We start from the raw sequence: 27,608 nt of genomic DNA, 5'->3' as shown, positions 1-27,608 counted from the left end.
ATGTCTTTCTGCAGATGTAGTCAACCTGATTGCAGTTATCAAGGACTTCATTCATCTTGGATCAACTATCAACACTCATGGAAGCAGTAGTCAAGAAATCAGACGACGTATTGCATTAGGCAAATCTGCTTCACAAGACCTTTTTAAAATATAGAAGAGCAAAGACGTCAGCTTGAGAACTAAGGTGTGCCTGACCCAAGCCATGGTATTTTCAATAACTTCATATACATGCAATAGGAAGACCGACCGTAGAAGAATTGATGCATTTGAGTTATGGTGTTGGAGGAGAATATTGAAAAGTACCATGGGCTCCCCAAAGAACAAACAGATCTGTACTGGAAGAAGTACAGCCAGAGTGCTCCTTTGAGGCCAGGATGGCCAAACTTCGTTTCTCATACTTCAGACGTATTGTCAGGAGGGACCAGTCGCTGGAGAACGATATCATGTTTGGTAAGGTGGAGGGTTAGATAAACAGAGGAAGACTCCCAGGACTGGCAAAGTGACAGCATCAATGGGCTCAAGTGTGGCAACAATTGTGAGGTTGGCCCAGGATCGGGCAGTGTTTCGTTCTATCGTGCATAGGGTCGCTTGAGTTGGTATCGACTTGATGGCACCTAACAACAACAATAAGGTGTTCCTACTTAAGCTATGGAGTCCTGATGTGCACTGTGGGTTAATGCACTGGACTGAAAGGTCAGTTTGAACTGCAACGTCAGTGGTTCAAGCTCAGCAGCTGCTCCTTGGAAACCCTACACTACTGCTTCTGTGACCTCTGATTGTTGATCCAAGCATATTGAAGTCTTTGACAGCGTGAATCTCTTCTCTATTTATCATTATGTCATTTACTGGCCCAATTGTGAGTAATTGTGTTTTCTTTTATATTAAGGTGTAACCTATACTGAAGGCTTTGATCTTCATCAGTAATTATTTCAAGTTGTCTTCACTTTCAACAAGCAAGATTGTATCATCTGCATATCGCAGATTGTTAACGATTCTTTCTTCAATCCTGATCCCATTTTATTCTTCATATAGTCCAACATCTCAGATTAATTGATCAACACACAGATTGGATAAGTATGGTGAAAGGATACAACATTGGCACACACCTTTTCTGCTTTTATTTCAGTCAGTATCCCCTTGTTCTGTTCAAACAGCTGCCTCTTTATCTATGGACAGGTTCCTCATAAGCATAATTAAGTGTTCTGAAATACCCACTGGTCACAATGCTATTCATGGTTTGTTAAGATCCCCATTGTTGGATGCCATTGTATAATTAACAAAGCACAAGGAAGCATCTTTCTGCTATTCTCTGCTTTCGGCCAAGAGACATCTGACATAAGAAATGATATCTCTCTTTTCACATCCTCTTCTGAATCCAGCTTGAATTTCTGGGAGCTTCCTGTTGAGCTACTGGTACAATCATTTTAAATTATCTTCAGAAAAGTATTACTTGATATTAATGATATTGTTCGATTATTTCCATATTATGTTGGGTCACCTTTCTTTGGAATGGGCACAAATATAGATCTCTTCCAATCAGTTGACCTGGCAGCCATCCTCTAAATGTCTTGGCATACATTAGTGAGTGCCTCTAGCATTGTATCAGTTTGTTGAAACATTTCTATTAGTATTCTGCCAATTCCTGGAACCCCTCCCCCCCCTTTTTTAACCAGTGCCTTCAGTGCTTATTGGACATCTTCCTTCAATACCTGATCATATGCTACCTCTTGAAATGACTGAACATCTGTCAGATTTTTTTGTACAGTGACTGTGTATTTCTTTCATATCCTTTGGATGTGCCTACCATCATTCAGTATTTTGCCCATAGAATCCTTCAATATTGCAATCAGAAGCTTGAATTTTTTCTTCAGTTCTTTCTATCATAGAGTTGCTATGTCTCCAGGACACCTAACAACAACAATAACATCTGGGTCCCTTGGGTAGTGCAAGCAGTTTGTAACTGACTGCTAGTCTAAAAGTTGCTGGTTCTCAGAAAAGCTTTGGAAGAAAGTATTGGAGTTCTTCTTATATAAAAATTCCATATAAGAAAAACCTAAGACAAGATTCTTATGATTCAATTGTGAGTAATTGTTTCATGACTAATTGTGATTGTCTCAACTGTAAAGGTGGAAGTTTTGTTACAGAAGAGGGTAAGTAGTTAATCTTACAGTCCAAGAATGGAGGATCCTGGTACCATCAAGGTAGAAGAGCATGAGCAGAATGTGGGACCCTACCCAGAGAAGCAGAGATGCCAGAGATGGAGGCAGAGACGATGGCATGGAGAGATGGAGCAGTTGAGGACTCTGGGAAAGAGAAAGGCTGTGTGCTGGCAGCCAGGAGGCATGCTTGCAGAATCTGCGCTTTGGTTGTTTAAATGATTATATATTCCTGAGTGTTTTTGTGTACATTCCCCCACCCCCACAAAAAAAAAACAAAAAACAAAAAAACCCACAGAGGGAATAGAAGCAAATACTGTTGAATGATGATGACTGGAGGACATTGTAATCATTGCAATGAAATGATGAGTGTAAAATCGATATTCTCCCATGTAAACTATCACTCAATTCACAATAAAAATAAAAAAATAAACCAAAAAAAATAAAGAAAGAAAACCCTAAAAGGCACTTATACTCTTACACATAAGGTCTTCATGAATTATAATAGACTAGATATATATGAGTTTGAGTTTTTTGGTATGATTGTTGTTATGTGCCATCGAGTCGGTTCCGACCCATAGCGACCCTGTATAGGGTTTCCGATAACTGTCCAAAAAAACACACAAAACAAAAATTGTGTGGTTAAAATTAATACGGAATCCTAAGAAGTGGTAAATACACCCATCTGCTCTCTAGAAATGTAGCATAGTAATTAAACTCAGGCTAAAGTTTACGTTTTGCAGCACTTTCATAACCCTAAAAGAGATCTGTCATAGACATTAAATCCAAAGTCTACCTTCCCAGCTATTTGTCAATTCACAGATATATGAACTACAAGATTTAGATTTAACATAATGAGTTATTTAGGAAACGTTTACATTAAATTGCAATGGAGAACTACCACTGAGTGCTCTGAGAAGTTTGTTGTTTTGTTTGTTATAATTCTAAGATAAAACTAAGAAGGGTCAAAGTTAATGGTTGTGGTATTGGGAAGAGAAAGCTTGTTTACTGTTAAACAAGAGCAAAATGTGCTAAAACCCACCCCACCCCCGCCCCAGCTAGATACTTATTAGCTATATAAAAACCACCCTTCTTATCGAAATCCTTCAGGAAATACAACTTTTAGAAATTAAATTAAAAAAAAAAGCCTTTAAGCAAATTCTACTTTATTTCAACATTGAGACAGTTGTTTATTATAATGTAATTTTGAAAAGGTGAGGGTCACTATTATCCTATTTATAGCAGAACTGGCTGTATACATTTCTTAACACAATGGAACTACAGTATGATTTTCTTTTCTTTTTTTTTTTTTTAATGCCTTACTATTGTTCACATAACAATATATGTTAAACACATTTATATAGCACAGATATTTCCAGCAACATAATTTTAATGGCTACATATATGGGGAGCTCTGGTGGCATAGTGGATTGCTTCATGGGCTGTTAACTGCAGGGTCTGCTGTTTGAATCCATTAACTGCTCTGCAGGTGAAAGAAAAAGCATTCTGCTTTGGTAGAGATTTACAGCCTTGGAAACCCTATACAGCATCACTATGGGTCGGAACCGACTCCATGGCCCACAAACAACAATTATCTGTGTGCACCTAAAGTTATTTGATCAATCTGCTTATTTTGTTGTTGGAAACTTAAGGCAGTGCCAAGTTTGTGCTTGAAAATAAATGGTCCTTGCTATATCTAAGCTAAATCGTGGTGCGACACTGTAGGATATGCACTGGACTGCTAACTCCAAAGTTGACAGTTCAAACCCACCAGCCATTCCTTGGAAACCTTATGTAGGGTCACTGTGAGTTCGATGTTAGTCAACAGCACTTAACAACAACAACAAGCTAAATTCTTGCATACACATTTGATCATTAAGAAAAAGTTATAAACATTTTACTTCTATTTGGTCAATAGGTAAACAAATTTTATGGTTTTTATTTCACTAAACTTACTCATTGCTTCCATCCTTCTCTAAAATCCACAGCTCATTGTATGCATTTATTCTTTCTGATGAACTTTAGGATTATTTTTACAATTTCCACAATTATCTACTAGATATTTTTATTAAAACTGTGTTTACAGTATTAATTCATTAAGAAAGGATTGATGTCTATAAATACTGTTTTTCCATTCAAGAACAAAGAATCTCCTTGACCCACCCAAAAGGTACTATATTCTAGTGATATTTAAGAGCTGATAATTTGTAACTTAGGTAGAGCATGAACATGCAGTCAGTGTGAAGATGTTTTGGTTGGCTCAGTTAATAGAAGAGAGGGAGACAGGGAGGAGAGAGGGGGAAAGAGAGAGAGGTGAATTTTGATGTTCAACTTGTCTAGACTACAGTATCCAGTTATTCAATCAAACACTAATCTATGTTTGCTGTGAAGGTATTTTGATGATGTGATTAAATTACACAATAAATTGATATGAAATAAGGGAGATTATTTTAGATAATTTGGTCTAATTCAATCAGTTGAAAAGTCTTAAGTGTACATCTCAGGTTTCCCTGAGGAAGACATTACCCCTCTGGACAGCAAGTTCAGCCTCTGCCTATGCCTTCCAGCCTACTTTTCCTGAGGTCTGGCCCTATGAGTTCTGTCCTTTATTTACTTGGCAGTTTGATCCCCTCAAAGGTATGGAGAGCTATTTCTGAAAGGTTGTAGCCATGACAAAACCCCACGGAGGGCAGTTCTACTCCAAACACATTGAGTCACCGTGAATCAGAAGCAATTCAAAATCAATTCAAAAGCAGCTATTGAAATTTTTTATTTTAGCCATTCTTACAGTCATGTATGGAGTCCCGGTGTGGCGCTGTGGGTTAATGCGCCAGACTGCAAAGCCGTTTGAACGGCAAGGACGGCGGTTCAAGCTCACAAACTGCTCCTAGGAAATCCTATATAGGTTCACTATGGGTCAGCACTGACTTGACGGCACGTCACAACAAAACAACACAGTCATGTAATCTAATTCTCATGATAAATCTCTTATTATGCATCTTCTACTAGTTCATCTTCTCTAGCTCTGACAGAAAATGAGAGTTGGAGAAAGAGAGAATTATTTTTTAGAATTGTGAGAGTACCAATCATCCAAGAAAATTTAGACAATTTAAAATTTAAGGTAAATTCTGAATAGAGTACTCAGTGGCTTTTATAATTATGTGGGTAATTAAAAAATAACAATTAGGGTTCCTCGGTGGTCCTATAGGATCATGACTGGACTGCTAACCACAAGGTCATCCATTAAAACCCATCAGCTACTCCATGAGAAAAAAAATGAGACTTTTGACTGCCGTAAAGATTTATAAAACGTGGCATCAGGATTGGAGGAAGACTCATTACAAAATGCAATATGCAGTAGCTACAATCTTGCTTGCTGAAAGTGAAGAGGACTGAAAATACTTACTGATGAAGATCAAAGAGCACAGCCTTCAGTATGGATTGCATCTCAATGTAAAGAAAACAAAAATCCTCACCACTAGACCAATAAACAACATTCTTATTAATGGAGAAAAGATCGAAGTTGTCAAGGACTTCACCTTTTTAAAAAAATTTTATTTTTTTAATGTTTTATTGTGAATTATGTGATTGTTTACACGGGAGAACATTAGCTATACATTCATCCAATTGTATATTGTTTCATTGCTATGGTTACAATCCTCTCCCTCCATACATTATCAATCAACCAAAGCATAGACCCCACAAGCCTGGTTGTTAGCACACAGCCATTCTCCTTCTCTGGGTCTAGAGTTCCCAGCTGCTCCATGTCTCCACACCATTATCCCTGTCTCCATTTCTGGCATCACTGTTTCTCTGGGTAGGGTCCCATACTCCGCTCTTCTCCTGGACTGCAAAAGCTATGCTCCTCCTTTTGTTACAAAATGTCTACCTTTACATTTCCAGCCCTCACAGTCAGTCCTGATAACAATTATTCACTATTGTACCACAAGAGACATAGCCTCATCTCCTTTCATTAGCCCTGCCCATACAGATTGGATACTACTCAGTGAAGATTCTACCTTCCTCCGTGCCCTCTGGATCTAGGCTCCCTCTTGAAAGCTTGTAAGCCAGTCACTTCTTGCCTTTGTAGCTCCACCCCCCCACCCCCCCATTTTGAGTAACTAATGTCCAAGTTGCCCATCCCTGTCTACTCTGTGTATGGAGGTGGTGGGAATGATCCCTGCTGCAAAGATTTGTTCCCTCTTTTGAGTTATTGCATGCATAGGTGTAGGTCAAGTTCATTCTTCTTGAATCAACAATCAATACTGATGGAAGCAGCAGCCAAGAAACAAACAGTGTATTTCATTAGGCAAATCTGCTGCATAAGACCTTTTTAAAGTTTTGAAGAGCAAAGATGTCATATTGAGGACTAAGGGGCACCTGACCCAAGCCATGGTATTTTCAACAACCTCATAGGCATGCGAAAGCTGGACAGTGAATAAGGAAGACTGTAGAAAAATTGAAGCCTTTGAATTATGGAGTTGGAGGAGAATATTGAAAGTACCATGGGCTGTCAAAAGAACAAACAGTTCTGTGTTGGAAGAAGTTCAGCCAGAAAGTTCCTTGGAGACTATGATGACCAAACTTTGTCTCTCATACTTTGGATATATTAACAGGAGAGACCAGTCACTGGAAAAGGATATCATGTTTGGTAAGGTAGCGGGTCAGAGAAAAAAAGGAAGACCCCCAACATTATGGATTGGCAAAGTGGCAGCATCAATGGGCTCAAGTGTGGCAACAATTGTGAGGTTGGTCCAGGACTGGGCAGTGTTTCATTCTGTTGTGCATAGGGTCACTATGAGTAAGTACCAACCTAACAACAATAAAGGTTTATAGCCTTGGAGACCCTTTACAGGATCACTGTGAGTCAGAATTGACGGCAGTAGGTTTGGACTAGGGTTTCAGTTCATATATGCACAGGTTTATTCCAAACATGCCTCTGTAATCTGTGAATGGCTGTAGACAAGTCCTCTTAGTAACACACTTGTTCTAATCTTGTTAGGATACCTTCAGGAAAAAAAAAAAAAAGATCCAATCAAACTAGTGGTTTTCAAGGGGCTCTTCTAGGCCAGTTAAATTCAAGGCAGAGAGGTCACCTCATAAGTTTGTGGTGGATGTCTTTTGGAATTCTGTAGGAGTAATTTTGATGGATTTTCTCAAAGGACATAGGACTATCATGGGGCTTATTATGAAATAGGTTTCAGAAAATTTAAAACTGCATTTGTGAGAAAAAGACCAGAAAAGTTTCACAGAGGAATTTTTTTTCCATCATCATAATGCTTCCAGGGTAGCAAGGGCTATCCCATGAGAATTTCTTTGGGAAACGTTACCCCATCTACTCTATATCCCTGATTTTGTCTCCTCAGACATATTTTTGTTTCCAAACACAAAGGACATGACTTGAGTCCTTCGAGGATGCCAAGTGTTGTTGTTATGAAGTCCATGAAATACAAAGGAACAGTATGATTCTAAGTCCACTGGCTTCATTGCCTGTTGCGTACCAGGAGCTCCTGTGCCTCTTCAATAGTTACTGGTAAACATCTGAAGTCTATCCTGTGTCATTGTATCTTGCCTCATGTCCTTTAAATCCTTGGAAGATTTTCATTCACGGAGAAACTTCTTTAAGCAAATATTCCTCTTTGGAAAATTCCACTCATGTTTGTTGGAAAATAAACAACGTATTTTGTTCTCTGCTGATTCCTGCATGTCAAGCATCAAACATGGGTGACAGATTTCAGATTTAACAAATTGTTTTTAGTGCATCAGCTCTTGCTGCAGTCATGTGAGTTAGTTTCATATTCATCACACATCTCCAAAATACTTCATGGTTTAGTAAAACACTCTAAGGTACAGTACATGAAAAGCACTCTGAAATTCCCAGTGGAGTGTAGAATGAACAATCCCATATTTAAAGATTAATGATTCTTTTAACTGCACAACAGACTTATGGCGTTGTCTGTTTTTTAAGTTGAAACTATGAGTGAAATTCTTATATTAAGATACAGAAAAGGTTAAACTCTAGATTCCTGTTCATAGCTATTTACTTGCACTCCATAGGACTTGGAGTCATGAATTTTAATGAGAAGAAATTCGCATATGCACAAATCTCAATTATCTGAATGTGGTTTATCCACTCTGATGAGCATCCTCAGAAGCATATATTTTAAACCAGCTTCTTACTGCCATCCTACATGCTTTTCAGCTTCCTCTGCCCTGCCACCAGCTGTTGTGCATTCAGGAATTTAAAATAATTTTAATGTTAGTGTAAGCGGAACATTAATTATCCCACAAGAAAAATTCATATTCAATGCATCAAAATCCAACTAAACTGTTTTTTGGATTACTTGTGACAGCATTTTTTCCACTGTAGTAGACTGTTTAGATGGTAACCATATCTCTATTTTAACTTCAAAATAATTCAATGTTCAGCTGTTTTGCTTTTCAACAAAAAAGAACCAAAAAACATTAAGTAAACTTTCAGGATCACCAAAACAAAAAAAATCCAACTGCTATTGAGTTGATTGCATCTCACAGTGACCCTGTACAGGGTATCTGAGGCTGTAAATCTTTATGAGAGCAGAAAGCCTCATCTTTCTCCCACAGAGCAGTTCTGTGACTATTCTACAGTGTCACCAGGGTTCCTTAGGATCACAGGTGGCTCAAACACACTGGTAAATTCTCTTTACCTTAGTGTATGATCCAACACACAAATAACAAAGGGAAAAACAAGAATTCTAACATTATAACCAGAATGATTCCTGAATCTCCCTGGTGAAAGGAAACCATGGTGGGTTACTCACATGGGAAACATTTGAGTGTCTGCTTAGATGACATTATTCTAGAAAGGGCAAAGCTGTAGGAATAAAGAACAGATCAGTGGGCTATAGGGCTGGGAATAAAAATTGATTACAAAGGAATAGCACCCAAGATTTTCTTTTCTTTCCACAGCTCTATAAATTTGTCAAATGTGTACAATTGTACACAAAAATTAGTAAATGTTAAACAAATCGCAAAACAAATGTTTGAAGTTTAGAAACTGAATCATAAAGAAAAACATAATCCCACCCAAAAAAAGCAGTGAAAATTAATTTAATCAAATTATTGCATGGAAACGATTTCTATTAAAATTTTTACCAGCAATAATAATTCCAATAGCTTCTGATATAACTTCAAATAGAGTCAAATATGGATGTGATCACAAGAAGAGTTGTTTTTCCTCACATTGGACTGTGTAAAATACTTTTTCTCACCTAAGTGATAATTCCATCACTTTATCTCCCCAAGCCCAGGACAATCATCCTCTAGATTTGGAAAGCTCATATAGTAGACCACTCCAGTCTGTGCTCCTTAACTTAACACCCTCTTCATGTTTACATAATTAATTTGTACAGTGTTAATCTGCATGAGTTACTGTATCCTACTAGAAAAATATCCTGTGTTTAGTTACATTTGTATTTCATAGTATACATCCACAGATAATAATCTTGTGGTTTATAACTCATTGAAGGTAGAAAATCTGTGTTCTATTATAAAATACTTAATTTAAACTACAGAATTTTCAGGAAAATAAGTTCAATATCTGACATGACTAAAATCATTTCAAAGAAACTAGCAAGCCTCTAGGTCAGAAAGTGGCCAGGAGAGGATTTGGATGACTGCCAAGAAATAGCATCGGTTGTACATTCCTGTGGTGAGTGAGCCACAGTCCATGGGCTGGCCTTCATCCTTGCAAAACACAGAAAGTTCATATTATTAGTACACTGAAAGTTATAATCCCAGGGTTGTGACTAGTTGATAAATTACAACAGACAACTGTTTGGTATTCATAAAATCAATCTGCCCAATGGAAATGCCTAACTGGGCTGTTTCTTTGTTTGCCTCTTTAATTGTCTTTCTTAACTCCAATTTTTTTTTATTAATTATTGACAATTGATGTGATATACAGATGATTGCTATTGCTTGCTGAATGCTAAGACTTAAACTATTTACTGATGAAGATCAAATTCCACAGAGTTTGGTATGGGTTGCACCTCAATGTAAAGAAAACAAAAATCCTCACCACTGGCCCAATAAACAGTATCAAGAGAAAAGACTGAAATTGTCAAAGACTTCATTTTGCTTGGATCCACTCTCAAAACTCATAGAAGAAGTAGTCAAGAAATCAAATGAGGTAATGCATTAGGCAAATCTGTTGCACAAGACCTCTTTAAAGTGTTCAAGAACAAAGATGTCAGTTTGAAGACTAAGGTGCACCTAACCCAAGCTGTAGTATTTTCAATAGCCTCATATGTATGTGAAAGTTGGACAATGAATAAGGAATACCATAGAAGAATTGAGGCATTTGAGTTGTAATGGTGGAAAAGAATATTGAAGGCACCATAGACTAACAAATCTATGCTTGAAGAACAACCAGAACACTCCTGAGAAGCCACAATAGCCAGATTTCATGTTTCATACATTGGACATGTTATTAGAAAGACCCAGTACCTGGAGGAAGATATCACGCTAGGTAAAGTGGAGGCTCAGTGAAAAAGATGGAGATCTTGATGAGATGAATTGACACAGTCAGAGCAACAGCGGGCTCAAGTGAAGCAGCAATTATGAGGATGCTGCATAACTGGGCAGAGTTTCGTTCTGTTGTACATTGGGTAGCTATGGGTTGGAACCGACTAGGTGACACCTAACAATAACAACAATGCATACTTTTTAATGAAATTGTTTTATTTTCCATATGTAACAACAGCAACAACATATGCTAATAATGAGGCTTGTTGTTATTGTTGTTGTTAAGTGCCATTGAGTCGATTTCAACCCATTGCAACCATGTATAGGGTTTCTAAGGAGCAGCTGGTGAGCTTGAATTGCTGACATTGCTGTTTGAAGTGACTTTGCAATCCAGAGCGTTAACCCACAACATCACATCAGGACTCCAATAATGAGGCTTGTTGTTGTTGTTAGGTGCCATCGAGTCGGTACCGACCCATAGCGACCTTATGCACAGCAGAACGAAACACTGCCCGATCCTGTGTCACCCTCACTACTGTTGCCACGCTTGAGTCTATCGATGCTGCCACTGAGGCTTAGTGGCACCATATTTAGTACTCAACTGCTAACCAAAAGATTGGAATTTTGACTCTACACTCAACATCTCCACTGGAGACAGACTTGGCAATCTGTTTCAGTAAAGATTACTGTTGATGTTGTTAAGTGCCAACCAGTCATAGCGACCCAGTATAGGGTTTCCAGGAGTGGCTGGTGAATTTGAACCACCGATCTTGCATTTCAAATCAACCTTGTGATCCAGTGGATTATACCGCAGCACCACATCAGGACTCTGTTGTTGTTGTTGTTAAGTGCCATCAAGTCGGTTCCAATTCATAACATAAAGAGTTTCTGAGCAGTAGCTGGTGAGTTCGGATGCCGAACTTGTGGTGAGCAGTCCAGTGCTTATCCAACAGCTTCACACCAGTACTCCAGTAAAGATTAAAGCCTAGAAAACCCTATGGGGCAGTTATATTTAATCACATGGGGTCGCTATGAGTCTACACTGACTCCACTACCTAACAACAGTAACATAATAATACCTCACTAAGTTTTGCCTGAAGGTCATTCTGCCTCACGTTAACTTTGAATGCCTCTGAGCAACTTCACGGTTTTTTATTTCACTACATCAAAGATTCTACTTCTTTGTATGCCTGGAATCTAGCTCTTTCCCCAAACCCACAGCACCTTCCTACAGAATCAAAGCCTCTTTTCAAATTTATGATCCCTGACCGTCATGGAGTACCAGTAAGCAGTAAATACAAGCAAGGTAAATACAAGTTTCCTTGTGCTTACTTACTAATCTATAGTGAACAATTTCATATGTTTTTCACCACAGAAATCTGCCTCTCATGACCTTAAAAAATATCTACAGGTTGGCAATATGATTCCATTGCTTTTATCCCATTTTGGACAATTTAAAATTATTTTTCATTTTGGACAACTATTTGAATAAAAAAACAACCAACCTAAAATAAATCTCTTTGAAATAGCTACCTGTTAATCTTCTGGTCTGTGCTTGGGAATTGTACAGGCTAACTATTTTCCCATTATATTTGTATCAATATATAACTTTTAATTAGGTTCACCCTCATTTGCCAACTTTTCATCTATCTGAAGATAAACCTCATCAGTCGTTCAACCATAATAAATATGAAATTGTTTTCCTTCCCTCCATTATCCCAGCCTTCAAGAGCTCCAGTTTCATTTTATCCACAGCTGTCCTGCTTTTGCAGTGTAAAGATCAATCTGTTTGCCTTATAAATGGGAGGCATATTAAAAGTTGTCATGTGCTTTCCTTGTTTAACTGTTAATATCATACATACTGTCATAAACAGTGAAACTACTGTAAACTGAACCTAAATATTTATTTCTTGTCCTGAGGTTATTTTTAAAGCTTCATTCCTTCCGCACTTCAATCTTCATTGGTAATAGTTTCATAGGCCTATATGCCTTCCTTGAGTATATTCCCCTCCCATTACATACACACACACACACACGCACACACACACATTAGAAAACATGTCTTTCAAACTTAACTCATCAGCGAACTCTCATTTCAGACTTATCCACTTCTTCCATGAATTAGATGACTTTTGAGAGGCCCTGATGAAATACTGTATCTCTTTTTGGGCAATTATGCAGATTATTAATAAATATCTCTATTTATGTTCTTATCAGCATTATTGAGCAATATAATCTAGGATCACTCTATCTATGCTTCAGTAGAGGGGTCTAGAACCAAGTCTGCCATGGTTTCTCCTGATTAAGTACAGCTGAAGTACCCTGAAATTCTGAATTTCCCCCTGTATTTAACAGAGCCATTTGGGTATAATACATCTTTTTTGTTGACCCTCTGGGGGTCTATCTCTTTTAAGGATCTTGGTCTAGATTCTAAAATGTCAACTGAATATTGCAAGTTCACAGAGAGAAATTGGAAGATGTCTCGTAAAAACATCTGTGAATTAGAGACGAAGTCACAGTGGTGAGCCTGGTTTTCATGGAGGAATAGGAGCTGAAACAGGAAGGGGACTGATATGTGACAAGAGTTTTCAAGCTAATCTATATTCAAAACATATCCCCTGTGTAGACAGAAAAGACAGGTCCCTGTTTAAGTTTCTATCATGTGCAAGTGAGTATCACAGCATCAGTGAAATCTGAAATTCTGCACACGTGTCCAACTGGTCTCAGGCCCCACAGAGCTGCCCTTACTGAGAAGGACATTATGGTACCTTTGAGGCATATACTTTTAGGGTCTTTACGATCTATTGGAAGTGACTAGGGAAAATATTCTCACTTTGAAGCCAAGAAAACTGAGACAAAAAAAAAAAAAATGGTTAAGTAATTTTTTTCTCAAGACCACTCTGCCTGTTAGTAGTGATAGAGCAAAGTCTGGACCCAAGATCTACTGTCTCTCATTTCTAGTAATTTCTTCTCTTTACTTTAAATATTGCCTTCAGATTTACTGATAGTAACTATTTTGTCCAAATTGTTGCTTTCCTGATGTTTAGAGGTTTTCTTACCTGAAGGCATCTTAAATGCTTCCTGCGTTTATTAACTTGGGACAATAGTCAAACAATCTCAGTGCCGGAGGACTGGGAGAGAAAGAGCTGGGTGCTTCTACTCTTGAAATGGTCAAAACCTTTGTAATTGAATTACTGGCCCAATAAGCACATCCAGCTGAAAACTGAACATTTTAAAATACATTTCTCAGATCACTATAGGTGCTTTGGGGTCAGAAAGTAACAGTCACGGGTAGAATTCAAATAGATTACACACAAGATTAAATCTAAAGTTACACTCACATCCTAAAGAAATATTGAAAATACAGGTTTAATAATCAATATTATTTTATGTATGGATTAATTATTGTCTGAAGTAAAAAAATGCTCTGTTCTTTAGCCACCAGCCTATGAATTCATCTGTTGTCTAATTATTTTTTAAGGAAATATATGTCGTCTATTTTTTTTTTTTAAGATTTATTCACTCATTTATTTTCATTGTGGTAAACAAAACAAAGCATTTGCCAACTCAACATTTTTACAAATATGATTCAGTGACATTAATTACTTTCATCATGTTCTACAACTGTCATTAAGATCAATTTTCAAATTCAGATCTATATTGAAAGGGACCAGGCTTACTAGTCAGATAGAGATTGATGGAACTCTAAGACTATGGCCATTGGTAACCCTTCAGGTCTGAAAGTGAACTTACCCCATGGCTCAAATTTCAGCCACGGGGGAGGGGTCAACAGTACTAGTGAGTACACATACCATAGAATGGTCAACTATTCAATATCACAAGCATACCACTTACCCAAGAATAAAGCTCAGAAGGGTTGGGGAAGAAAGAGGAATAGAAACAAGAAGCAAAGAGAGGAAGAGAGTTAAGTGACATTACTTGGTGGGGATTGCACTGAGATGAAACGCAGTGTAGGATTTGTTGAAGATAAGATCGATGATCTACTCTGTAAATCTCCACTTAACCCACAATAAAAAAAAAAAAAAAAAAAAAGTAAAACACAAACAAAAGCCAGACAAATCAAAACAATTTAGGTATTTATGCATTTTTATATGAGAAATAAACCAAGTGAAAACTTTTTTAAAGTTTAAATTCTGTGACCACTTAGAACTTCCTTCTATGAGAATACAAAATTTCCATCTGTCTACTCCTACTAAACTGAATCTACTCACTCTAATTCATGATCCATGTTCAGTCCTGTTTGCTTCAAACAACTGGTAGATGTTGGGTATTATCATCACATAGAAATTTATTATCTCTAAATTTTGACAACACTGGTGACAAATTCAAGAGTTCTGGTGGTGCATCAGTTAAGCACTTGGCTGCCAACTGAAAAGTTTACAGTTCAAACCCACTGTGAGGGAGGCTGTGAGGAAGGCTGTGAGGGAGAAAGACCTGGTGATGATCTTCTTCTGTGGGGCAGGTCTATGCTATCATATGGGGTCCAGCTGGCTCATAATGGACTTGATGGCACTTCGCAACAACAGTGTCAAATTAAGGAGAACAGACACTTGGCTTAATTAAAAACAATTTAACAGCACTAAATAAAATGACACATAGACACAAATGGACCAACAAATTCAATTTTTCGTGTCACTTAGACTGAGAAGTGATTCCTCTGTGTTCCCAAATCCTTGGGCTGCCCAAGAAGACCTCAGTCTATGGCGCTTGTTTCATTGTAATTATTAATAGAACTCCCTCATACTCACACACCTGCCCTTGGTTGGGCATACATTTCATGGTCATCTAGTCATCTCCTTGTAAACAGAGCACTCAACTCCAGAGGGGATGTGCCATAAGACGACGGGGTACCAGCTGAGCCTGACATTTCAGTCCATCAGTTACCCCAATATCTGTGTTTTCTTAGTGTCACAGCCTGAGTTTTCATACCCTCAGGAAGATAGTTGACACCAGGATATAGGTTGAACACTTTAGGAAATAGTAGGAACTAAGATGTTATTTGCTTGAATTATAATTTAAAATTGATATGAAGGAACTTCAAAGAGTTCATGAAAAAAATGGAATGAAAAGACTGGATTCTTTGTAAGAACTTTTGAAACCCCTTGTGTAACATGGCCACCACACTTTTTTTTTGCTTAGTCTGCATATTTGGGGGTGGGGGCAGTGAAAGGATAAATAATTTACATAACAGTCTTCTTTCAGTTTCTCATATTGTAGTGGGTGTATTGCTATGATACTGAGCGCTATGGCCAGGATATTTCCAATACAAGCAAGGTCATCCATGGTGGACAGTTTCAATGGAGCTTCCAGACTGACAGACTAGGAAGAGGGAACTGGTGATCAACTGCCGAAAAGTAGCCAGGGAAAACCCTGAGTGTTGTCTGATATAATGCCAGTTGATGAGCACCTAAGGTTAGAGGCATTCAAAATACAATGAATTTGATCCAAAAATACTGAGGATGGCTCATGGCCAGGCAGCATTTCTTTCTATTGTGCATGGAGTTGCCATGAGTTGGGGTTTACCCCCAGCAACTAACAACAGCAAATCACTGATAAATTGTCAAGTCTTTCAAAGAAAAATCAAGTGATCTCTTTCAACTGTGGATCTAACGTTCCTAACTCCACTTTTTAGTATGAAGATATACTTTTTTGAGTATGCATAAGAAAGTCAAAATCTTTTCTTGCCTCCTTTGTTTGGAAGTACTACACTTCATTTCCTGTTTTCCACCCTTTCCCTCACCTTCTCTCTGATCTCACTAGTCCAGTCCATGAAAGCTTTACCAAATGGTTTCCAATCTGGCCGCAGAATGGTGCTGCTTCTGAGTATATATCAATCTAGAAAGAGATTTCAGTACTGGTGACTGTCATAAGTGAAATGATTTATTCTTCTTCCAAGATTATTATTTAAAATTTTGAATAATCTTATGATTCAGAATTAGTAGATTTCAGGTAAGTAGAAATCTCTAGACAAAAGTATAAATGTGTTTTCATAGACAAAAAGCCTTCGATTGTAATTTGGACTCACAGAAACCCTATGTTGTTCTTGTCAAGAGCCATCAAGTCAGTTCTGACTCATAGCAACCCTATATAGGGTTTATGAGGAGCAGCGGGTGAGTTTGAACTGCTGTTCTCGTGTTTAGCAGTCCAATACTTATAATAGGGCTCCACACCAGGACAGAGTCCAAGACTGTAAATCGTTACAGAAGCAGACTACCACATTTTTCTCCCATGAAGCTAAGGTGTGTGTGTGGGGGGAGGGTGGGGAAGGGGGATTGTTGTATGCGAACTGCTGACCTTGGGGCCATGGCAACTGAAATAGCAAAGGTGTGGTTGAATGCCATCAGCCATGCTGTTAATAGTAGGAAATGAATACCATTTGGCTGAGACTGTAAGTTTCTTGAGAAGAATCATTCCAGACAAAACAGCTGCATAAAGTACATCTTCAACAAATGTACCAAGATGTAAGTTTTCTCTTTTGATTAAGCAATGCAACACTTCCATTAAACAAAAGTATTCTTATCTCTATGTAATAATGGAAGTTAGCAGTAATTTAGGAGTAGAATTCTCACTCCTTACAGGAGACCTGGGTATGACACTCAGCCACTCATCTGTAGAAGCTTGTACATTATTGTGGTGCTGAGCAGATGTAGTGGAGCTTCCAGACTAAAACAGACTAGGAAGATAAACCTGGCAATCTACTTCCAAAATCCAGCCAGTGGAAACCCTATGGGTCATAAATGTCAACTTCTGGTGTGCATATTGTTGGCACGCATCAGGACTGACTGAATGGCAGATGACAGTAATGACAATAAAAATGAAATGCACTGCTCTAGTTAAACAACTTCTAAGAAAAGTAGAAAGAAGAACTTCAATTTTAGCCTCCAGCCCTCTTTCTCTCTCTTAAATGCTGTCCCTCCTTCAGCTAAAACAACGTAGAAGAAAAGGACAAGAAAGAAGAGAAGTGAGGTTGTTCTCTAAAGTATGCTATTTTTAATGATTTACAAGCAGCAGCAGCAGCAAGGAAAATAGTTTTTGCTGCCTTTAAAGGCGACAGTTTCAAAAAAACATAATCTGCAGTTGCTATACTTAGACACCAAAAGAAACTCTCTGATTAAGCACATTAACGATGAAGTGTTGCCCTGAGTCATCTTTCCTGATTCATATGTTTAAATTCAAATGATTTCAAATTAGACATTAACTGATAGCAGGTTTGTTTGTTACTAAATATAGTGACTCAACTAATTTTGAGTAGATCTCATGTTATCAGTGATAACAGGTGCATAGGAAAGAAAACGGAATGATCGAAAAACACTGTAGGAACATCTGGATCGAATATTTTCACAAAGTAGTCTGACTGCCTTTTAACTTCATTTTCACTTTTTATTATGATATTTTGGTATAGAAGTCATGCATGAAACACACCTATTTAAAGTTACATTGAATGTGAGATCCTTATAATCGGTGACTCCAAATAAGTACGTTTTTGGTGGGGACAATTTGTAAGATGGAACTTCTGAGATTCCTGTGAAAACTTCATGATGCATTGTCATTTTTCTATTATAACTATTGACTAGCACAGTGAAAACATTTCTAAATCTACTAAAAATGTACCTTCTTAAAATTATACAAGGAATCCTACTATGGCGTTGTAAGATAAGCATTAGACCTCAAGGTCAGTTTGAACTGCAAGTCAGAACTGACTCGACAGCACTTAACAACAACAAATATATACAAAATCGTTCTTGGACTACAAATAGACTCTATGACTGAAGAATGTTTAAATGCTTCACAGTAATTCTAAAGTAGTGAGTTTAGCAGATGTTTGAATGTTCCAACAAGATCAGAGGAGGAAGTGGACCACTATAAACTAGCATTTGATATTTTTATTACTTCAATGTTGCATTTTGCAGTTGTTACCAATGTTCATTTAAATACTAGGGCTCAGCATTGTTGTTGTGGTTATGTGCCGTGGAGCCGGTTCTGACTCATAGCGACCCTGTACAGGGTTTCCAAGGCTGTAAATCTTTACAGGAACAGAAAGCCTCATGTTTCCTCCATGGAATAGCTGGTAGTTTCGAACTGCTGACCGTGAGATTAGCAGCCCAATTCGTAACCAGGTTTACAGTATTGTAATGTGTATATGTGGGACCTCTACAGAGGTCCCAGTTTCCTCACCAAAGCATAGGAAACATCACTATTTCATGCCCATTTAAATATACTTGCTGAGACTTTACACTACAAAGTAAAGCAGGCTATTAGCATTCTCCAAAGTAATTGCTTCTGAAGACAGGAATTTGAGGTTGCCAGTGGTATGTCCAGACACTGAAATATGTTACTTGTAATTGACACTTAGGGTTTCTGCCAACAAAATCAGAAACACATTAATCAGGGCAGGGTAAACTTTCAGATACTACTCTCTCCAGATTTTTTCTCTAGCATTAGCATTTAATGTCAGTTAGTAAAGCCAGGAATGCATGCTAACAGGAGGGTAAAAGAACAAATAAAATAGTTTATTAAATACTAGCTAATAATCTAATTGCCTTCCACAAAGTGATCTATATAAGTTATCAGTGTAATTAGAATGAAATATAGATCCATAACATGGAGAAAAACTTAATTAATTATGACTTCAAACGCAACCCATTCAATGAATGTACTCTGATATTAGCTATTAGCACATATTGCCAATACTCTGATGCCTTTACTATATATAGTTGTGTCTTTACTGTCCCCTGCTGTTGTTGTTAAGTGCTGTTGAGGTGGCTCCAACCCATAGCAACCCTGAATTGGATTTCCAAGGAGCGGCTAGTGGGTTTGAACCTCCAACTCTGAGGTTCAAACTCACTAGCTAGCCCAGTGCATTTTCCCACAGCACCACACCAAGACTCTTCTGCCCTTTAACAGGAGGTTAATTCAGTGTTCAAGCCTGTTGTTTTAAAATATTCTCTTATGGTTTTTACTTTATTCTTTGATACACTTCCATCACTTCCTCTTTTCCTAAATTGATTTTCTAACCCAATAATTTCCACATTCATGTGTCTAACTTGTGCACTAGCCCATGACAGATTCCACTGTGGTGATCCTTGACTACTGTTCAGTCAGTATGTTCCCACCAACTCATTTTGTCCTGAAAACCAACTCCTTTTTTCAACATTCTCCTATTCAGATGAGAGATGAGATGTCATTTTTCTAGGTTCAAACTCACCAGCGACTCCTCAGAAACCCTATACTGGGTCACTATGAGTTGGAACTGACTTGATGGCACTTAACAACAACAAATCTCTGAAGGTAACTCTTAAAATTATCATGTAAATATTATTTGTTGTTGTGGTTAAGTGCATTGGAGTCAGTTAGGTTTCATAGAGACCCCGCATAGGGTTTCCAAGGAGCAGCTGGTGGGTTTGAACTGCTGACCTTGTGTTTCACAACCCAGAGCTTATTCCACAGTGCCACTTCTCTATATGTAAAATATGAATGAGTCATTCCCTTCTTCTCCATTCCAGTCCATTGTCTCCAAGTCTTCATTGGGGAGCCTCAGACTCTGGTTGTTCTTTAGATGCTTAATCCTACTGGGAAAACATTTTGGTCCCATAACTGACTTCTTCCAGAAACTCTAATTGTCTCCCAGTACCTACCATAAGAAATCCACACTCCCATATAATAATGCCATCTTACATTTTCTACTTTTTCTTTAAAGTTTTTATTGTGAATTGAGTGATAGTTTGCATGGGAGAACATCAGTTTTACACTCATTGTTTAATTGCAATGATTACAATTCCCTCTATGCATCATCATTCAACAGTATTTGCTTCTATTCCCTCTGATTTTTTTTTTTTTTTTTTTTGTTTTACAAAAAAATACTCAGGAATATATCATTATTTAAACAACCAAAGGGCACATTCTGCAAGCCTGCTTCTTGGCTGCCAGTACACAGCCTTTCTCTTCTCATGTGACTGCTCTATCTCTCCATATCATCATCTCTGCCTCCATCTCTGGTGTCGCTGCTTCTCTGGATGCTGTTGTTGTTGTTGTTAGGTGACATCGAGTTGGTACTGACTCATAGTGACCCTATGCACAACAGAACAAAACACTGCTTGGTCCTGGGCCAACCTCACAATTGATGCCATGCCTAAGTCCATTGATAACAGCTGTTTCTCTTCCTTTGTACCCCATCAGCAAATGAAGGTTCCTCAGGCTTTACTCCCACAGGCTTTATTCCATTCGTATCATTACAGTCAACTCTACCTTGAGGAGGCAGCTCTTCCCCAGTTGCATTTTGAGTGCCTGCCACCCCGAGGGGCTCATTTTCCAGCACTATATCTGACAGTGTTTCTCTGCTATTCATAAAGGTTTTCAATGACTAAATATTCAGAAGTAGTTCATCACTCCTTCTTCCTAGTCTGGAAGCTCATCTGGAACCTGTCCACCATGGGTGACCTGCTGGTGTTTAAAATACCCATGGCATAGCTTTCAGAATTACAGCAACTCACAAGCCACCACAGTACAACAAACTGATAGACGAGTGGTGGCTTCTCTAGATAGGGTCCCACATCCTGCTTGGGTTCTTCTCTTTTAATGGTCCTAAGGTCCTCTGTTCCTGGACTGTAAGATTAACTACTTCCCCCTTTTTGCTACAGAACTTTTACCTTTACAGTTGTGCCAATCGCAATTAGTTATCATAACAATGACTCACTATTGAATCATAAGAATTTTATCCCCATCTCCTTTTACCAGACTCATCTAGGCAAGATGAAAACTATTCAGTGAGGGTTCTACCTTCCCCTGCACACTCTGAAATTAAACTGCCTCTTGAAAACCTGTAAGCCAGTCATTTCTGACTATATAGTGTCTTCCCTTGCCCGCCCCCCCCTTTCCCCCCGCATTTTAGGTAGGAAATGTCTAAGTTGCCCATCCATATCAACCCTGTTCTGCCTTACTTTAAAAGTTGGGATTCAGTTGTATCACTTTCTATCCCCAGAGCACCTTGAGAACGAAAAGATCAAGATGTCTGATTGATTTTTTAAAATATAAATGTAGATCTTTTATTTATCATTACTGTATCTTAACTTGTTGAATTTGGCCTCATTGTTCCAACCTGCCAGGGTCATTTTTGAATATATACCAGCTCTTATGGGCATTATCTGTATCTTCTAGCCTTTTCATCAACACATTTGATGAATATGCCTTATTTGTCTTCAACTAAATTTACAATGAAAACACGGAATAACTCAGAACGAAACATTCTCAGCCAGACGTCCAGAGACCCATCTCCAGCTGTCAGTCATTCTTGAATACATGATGAAGCTTTAAGCCAACCAGATATGTCACATAACAACTACTAGGTAAGACAAAAGTATCTTGGGAATCCTAGTCAAATGGTTTGTTAAAAATAAAGATATGTACAAAGAAAGCATTGTGATAATCTATAAACCCAGAACTGTATCTAAAATGAAATGAGTCATTTTCCTTTAGTAGATGAAAAGGGTTCACTATATTATCTTCTGCATGCAAATAAAACCAAATACATTTCTCTTATGTCTGGAACTGGTTCAACTTTATTTCATATTGTCTATTCAGAAACAAAATTATTGAAGATGTTAGTATCTTCTATTATTTTAGAGATGAAATATGCAAAAAGACCCTAGTCTTAGGGGATACCAAGGTGAGTTGCATAACATCGTCCATAAAGACAATGTTTTATGTCTTACTTTGTTAAGTAGCAACTGGTGCTTTAAAAGCTCTTGAAAGAAGAGTGATGAAAATCAAAGACACATGGAAACAGTCCAATAGGCTAATGATCTACTTGAACTTCAGTTTCCATGATGCCCATCTACCACTACCAACTGCTCTGAAAGGGATCTCATTAGAATGTTCTAGATAGAGGGGAAGAAAAATATTTTAAAAGCCTCAAAATCATAAAATATATCATCAAGTGTACAGATCAGATAGGGACTGGTAGAACCCCCATCAGTATGATTTTTATCATTCTTCAGATCCGGGACTGTGCTCACCCCCATGGCTCTATTTTCAACCAAACGATAACCTAGTGAGGTATGCACACTTTAGAATAATCAACCATTTGAGATCACAAGGGCAGTATTGACCCAAGGACAAAATTCAGAAGGGTTAAGAAAGAAGGACAGAGTTAGGAAGCACAGGGAAGAAGTGGGCTAAGTGATGATTTATTGCTTTCAGTGACAAGAAACAAACTGTGGAGGCATTGTTGAATAGGAAACTGATCTGCTCTATAAAACTTCACCCAATTCATATTAAAATGTTAAAACAAATAAATAAGCTAAAAGACCCTTTTTGTTACTTGACATTTTTGCCTGTGATAGAAGATTCATTAAGAGAAAGCATCAAAGAAAGAAAGACAAACATAATCAACTATTTGCTCTTAAAGTGTTTGAAGAACACTAGTGTCTTCTTATAAGAAATAAAATAGCACAAGAAACAAACAGAAATTCAAGCTCTTTAAAAACAGAATCCAGTTTATGAATTAAAACAGAAAATCCTTTTTAGATGAGATAAGAAGAAACTTGAGTTTTGAAACACTGACAAACAACTTCTTGTTTCTATCTCTTTGATAGGAAAAGAGGCTAAGGTGAGAAAAATTTAAGTATGAGCTAGGTAAATATGGGTCAAATATTGGCTCTGCCATTTACCAGTGGTGTGACCTCTGTGTCTCAGTTTTTTTCATCTGTAAATTGGGGAATGCATGTCTACCCTATTGGTTTACTGTAAGGATTACAAAATAACACACAGAGACTATTCATTTCATCTCTTGTAATTCCGTTGTTGTTGTTGTTATGTGCTGTGGGGTCGGTTCCGACTCATAGCGACCCTGTACTGGGTTTCCAAGGCTGTACATCTTTACGGGAGTAGAAAGCCTCATCTTTCTCCCGAAGAACAGCTGGTAGTTTTGAACTGCTGAACTTGTGGTTCGCAGACCAATTCGTAACCACTACACTACCAGAGCTCCTTTTGGTAATTTGATAGACTCTCAGTTAATAGTAACTATTTTATTTGTTGTTTCTGCTGTCTTATTTGTGTGTACTCCTGTGGCTATCTTTTTCTATACCACTTCCCTATGTTGTAACCCTCATATTGTCTTGTTGTCCTTTCCCCTTAATTCCTGATTATGGTAAATATTTGATAAACTATTCATTCTCGTTGGTTATTTTACTGAGATTATGAAGAGGGTACTTCTCCAAAATGAGATGTTTGCATTTTAATATTCTTATTTACAAAATTGTTGCTGCTATTAAATGTCGTAGTGTTGGTTCTGACCCATAGCGACCCTGTATAGGGTTTTCAAGGAATGGCTGATAAGCTTGAACTACTGACCTTGTGGTTCAAACTGACCTTGCAGTACAGCACATTAACTCACACCAGGGCTCTTAGAATGAAAGAATTTATAGTGTACAAAGGAATTCTACAATCAGAAGTCAAATGAGGAATTCTTTTTTTTATATATAGGTCAGAATGGCCAAGATCCTAAGAGATCTTTTAATAAATATATTTTTTAAAATAATATTTGTCTTATTAGGGGAGGTTTCTTGAAATAGTGAATCAAATTATTAGATAATATATCTACCAATTATTTATATACATGTGAATGAGTGTGCTTCACATACCTTTTTAAATTCTTATTCACTTCTCATATAATTGAAGATAAAAATTATCTTCATTTTATAGAGGAGTGCTGGGGACAGCATACGCAGACCCTGGGTTGATCAGTGGCAGCCCCATTAAACCACCTCTAAATATAATCAGTTTAACCCAGATGCTTTCCTTCCTCCTGAAAGTATGTAGGAATATTAAGAACAATGTAGCATTTTAGGTATAGATAAATGAAGCCCGGTGCCTGAGATCTTGCTCACAAACAAAAGTTTGCAAAGTGTACAGAGACAGCTGGCTCCTTTCAGGAACCTTGCTTTATGTTATGTATCCTTAAGAAACCGCATGTTGCTACTCTAGATCATTTAAGCCTAAAAGTTAATATATAACAGCTTGATTGAACCTTTTTTTTTCTGTAAAAATAAAAATGTTAGATTGTTAAGAAAAACTATGAAAATATCTTAAAAAGTTGTTCCTGTGAATCATTATGTCCTGTTTTGAATGATTAATCACATTTCAGTTCCGTATCCTGTCTTAATCACATCCTCCCTTTGTGAATTACATCCTTCCTTTGTAATAAATCCCTCCCTAAAAAAGAGAATAAAAGGCTGAGGTAGAGTGAATTCTGCATGCAATGCTGGGCAATGCTAGGTAATATGTTTGCAGATCTGTCTATCTGCCAGCTTGCATCATATCTCTGTGTCTGTCTTTTTTGTATATATTTCATCTCTCTCTTTCTCTATCACTTTCGCCACCAGATCTCCCTTCTTCGTGACACCCACACTTCTTTGTCGAGGCAGGACCCCGACATAGGACCTCGACAGAGGAGGAAACTAAAGATTAGGAAAATCATCCAAGATCCGTGAGCAAGGATGAGGTGAAACAGAATGTGAACTTCGAGCTGACATTTATGCTCTTTACTTTTGTAAGAACCCCTGTGTCATGGGGCAGAAGAGAAAAGAAACTGACACTGGTTGAGTGGTTTCTGTTCCAGAAACTTTACATTAAACAAACATACAAAAACAGTTACTGATGCACACAGTTATAAGGACAAAAGCAGCTTGTATGGTAGAGCTGAAGGTAGATATCACTTTGTTCCTCTATATGTTTTCACAGCCTCCTTCTTGGTAATCCTTTGGAAGAACTCTTTCCCACTTTGTATGGTCCCAGTGCATCTGTTTCTCAAGGTGTAAGCAAGCTCACATCCCACCTCAATCAACACACACATGGAAATGACATAGTTGGGATAATTAGAGTATTGTCTAAGATTTCTGTGTGGAAACTACAACAAAGATCCCCTTCCCTTTTTGCTAATGGAGACTTGTGGTTGATTGGCCAGGCTTCCTGCTGTGTACAGTATGAAAACAAAACACAGGGCCAATAGGCTAGCACTATGTGTCTGAACCAACTCCATGGCACTTAACAACAACAAAACAGGATAAGAGAAGCAGAGGCAAGCAGAGAAGAGAGAAACAATAGCTCATGATAAGAATGATAGTCCTGGATGTAGCATGGCTGAAGCCAGAACTGTGAATTCTTTCATACATATTCAAAGACCTAGTGTGAGTTCAGTTTTATTCAGAGGTACTTAAAACATTCCTAATTATCCTCTGCTATTAAACTCTGAGTTTCTCATCTCTCTTTTCTTGTAAAACACAACTGTTCCCCGTTTCCAATCTAACCTTAATCGAACCAAAGTCTCTTTCCTTTACCCTGAAGCTCCAGGATTCATATATTAAAGTGGCTTCATTGCATTTTAGTTTTTATTGATAACTTTCTTATGCTGACATCTTGGTTGTTTTTGTTGTTGTTAAGTGCCGTGGAGTCGGTTCCGACTGATAGCGATCCTGCACAGGGTTTCCGAGGCTGTAAATCTTTACGGGAGCAGAACGCCTCATCTTTCTCCCGTGGAACCGCTGGTAGTTTCGAACTGCTGACCTTGCGGTTCACAGCCCGATTCGTAACCACTACGCTACCAGACATCTTGGTACGCACCTGTATATATCCTACAATATTTTCTGTTTTTGTTGTTGTTCAGTGACATGGACTTGGTTACAACTCACAGCAACCCTGTTAGGGTGGCTTTCCTAGGCTGTAAATCTTTGCAGGAGCAGAAATATTTATACTTGCAAATGACACTACCAGTTGCAACAACCTTGTACCTACGAAAGAGAATGCAGAATCATTCTTGCTTTTTCATTCGGATTTCTTATTTTTTTAATAAAATCAAGAAGGTAAAAAAAAAAAGGAAATTAATACTTAAAAGAAAACATTTTCTTAACCAAAAAGTCTCCAAAAGATATAAAACTGTGAACTAACTTGACAATGTAACTAGGCCAGATAATACTTGTAAAAATAACATTATGAACACTTTCAAAAATAATACATTACTTTAACTCCTTTTAAAACCACATATTTTGAAGAATATTCTAAGTCACAAAAAGCATTATCATGATCAGTGTGACCCTACTTTTTACTCATATAAACTAACTGAAAACATCACCCTTATCTAATAAGAATAGAATTACAAATATGCTTCAGGAAAAGTCCCTGAGGCAGAACAAGCTGGAAATAGTGTTTACTTTTCCATATTATACTTTCTGACCCATCTTCATAAATACAAGGACACAATCATTAAACATGGACTGTTAAAAATACAGTTATACACAATAAAGATGAATTTGTTCAGTTTTATTTACAACTCATTTAAAGATGACACCTTTGTGTCAGTATGCTCATATACAACATTAAATGTAGCACTCCAAGTCTAATTAACAAACCATAACACTATGGCTAGAATTTAATACAACTTTCAAGTTGATTAGATCTGTGGACATGTATTCTGATTCTTTATTCACACAGTCGATCATGAATTGCAATAAAATTTGTTACAACTGACCCTCACAATGAGCTAGTTTAAGGTTGCCTAGTTGTGACAGAAGACAATGAGAGTCCATTATAATGACAGATATTTTCACACAGATGCTTTAAGTACAATACTTGCAAAAAGTGAGCCCGGCTGTTTTAGCATACTAGGTCATAGAACTTCAAAGAAGTGAAATGACAGACACTAAATGACCAAGGATATTATAGCACTGAGTGAAAATTTTAGAAAGCAGTGGCAATGTGAACTTTGCCATAATAATAAAGGAAGCTTCAGAGCAAAAAGATGAAAAGTGTGAAAAGAAAACCTTGCTGTGTGTGTCAGTTAGGAAATGCTGCACATTTCTTGTAAAGCAGCGTTGGACTAGTTATATTGCCAAGTTAGCTCACAGTTCTATATTTTTTGGAGACTTTTTTTTTTTT

General features: G+C 37.7%; 1 protein-coding gene across 1 annotated transcript in view; it reads right to left on the bottom strand.

The window, feature by feature from the left end:
• MAGI2 (membrane associated guanylate kinase, WW and PDZ domain containing 2) overlaps nt 1-27,608 on the bottom strand; it is a 1,931,490-nt gene that overhangs the window by 1,438,894 nt on the left and 464,988 nt on the right. The window lies entirely within an intron of this gene.

Source organism: Chrysochloris asiatica, unplaced genomic scaffold, assembly GCF_000296735.1.
Source record: "Chrysochloris asiatica unplaced genomic scaffold, ChrAsi1.0 scaffold00010, whole genome shotgun sequence".
Classification (NCBI taxonomy): Eukaryota; Metazoa; Chordata; class Mammalia; order Afrosoricida; family Chrysochloridae; genus Chrysochloris; species Chrysochloris asiatica.
Note: the sequence above shows the minus strand (reverse complement) of the source record. Positions and strands in the feature narration are given on the sequence as shown.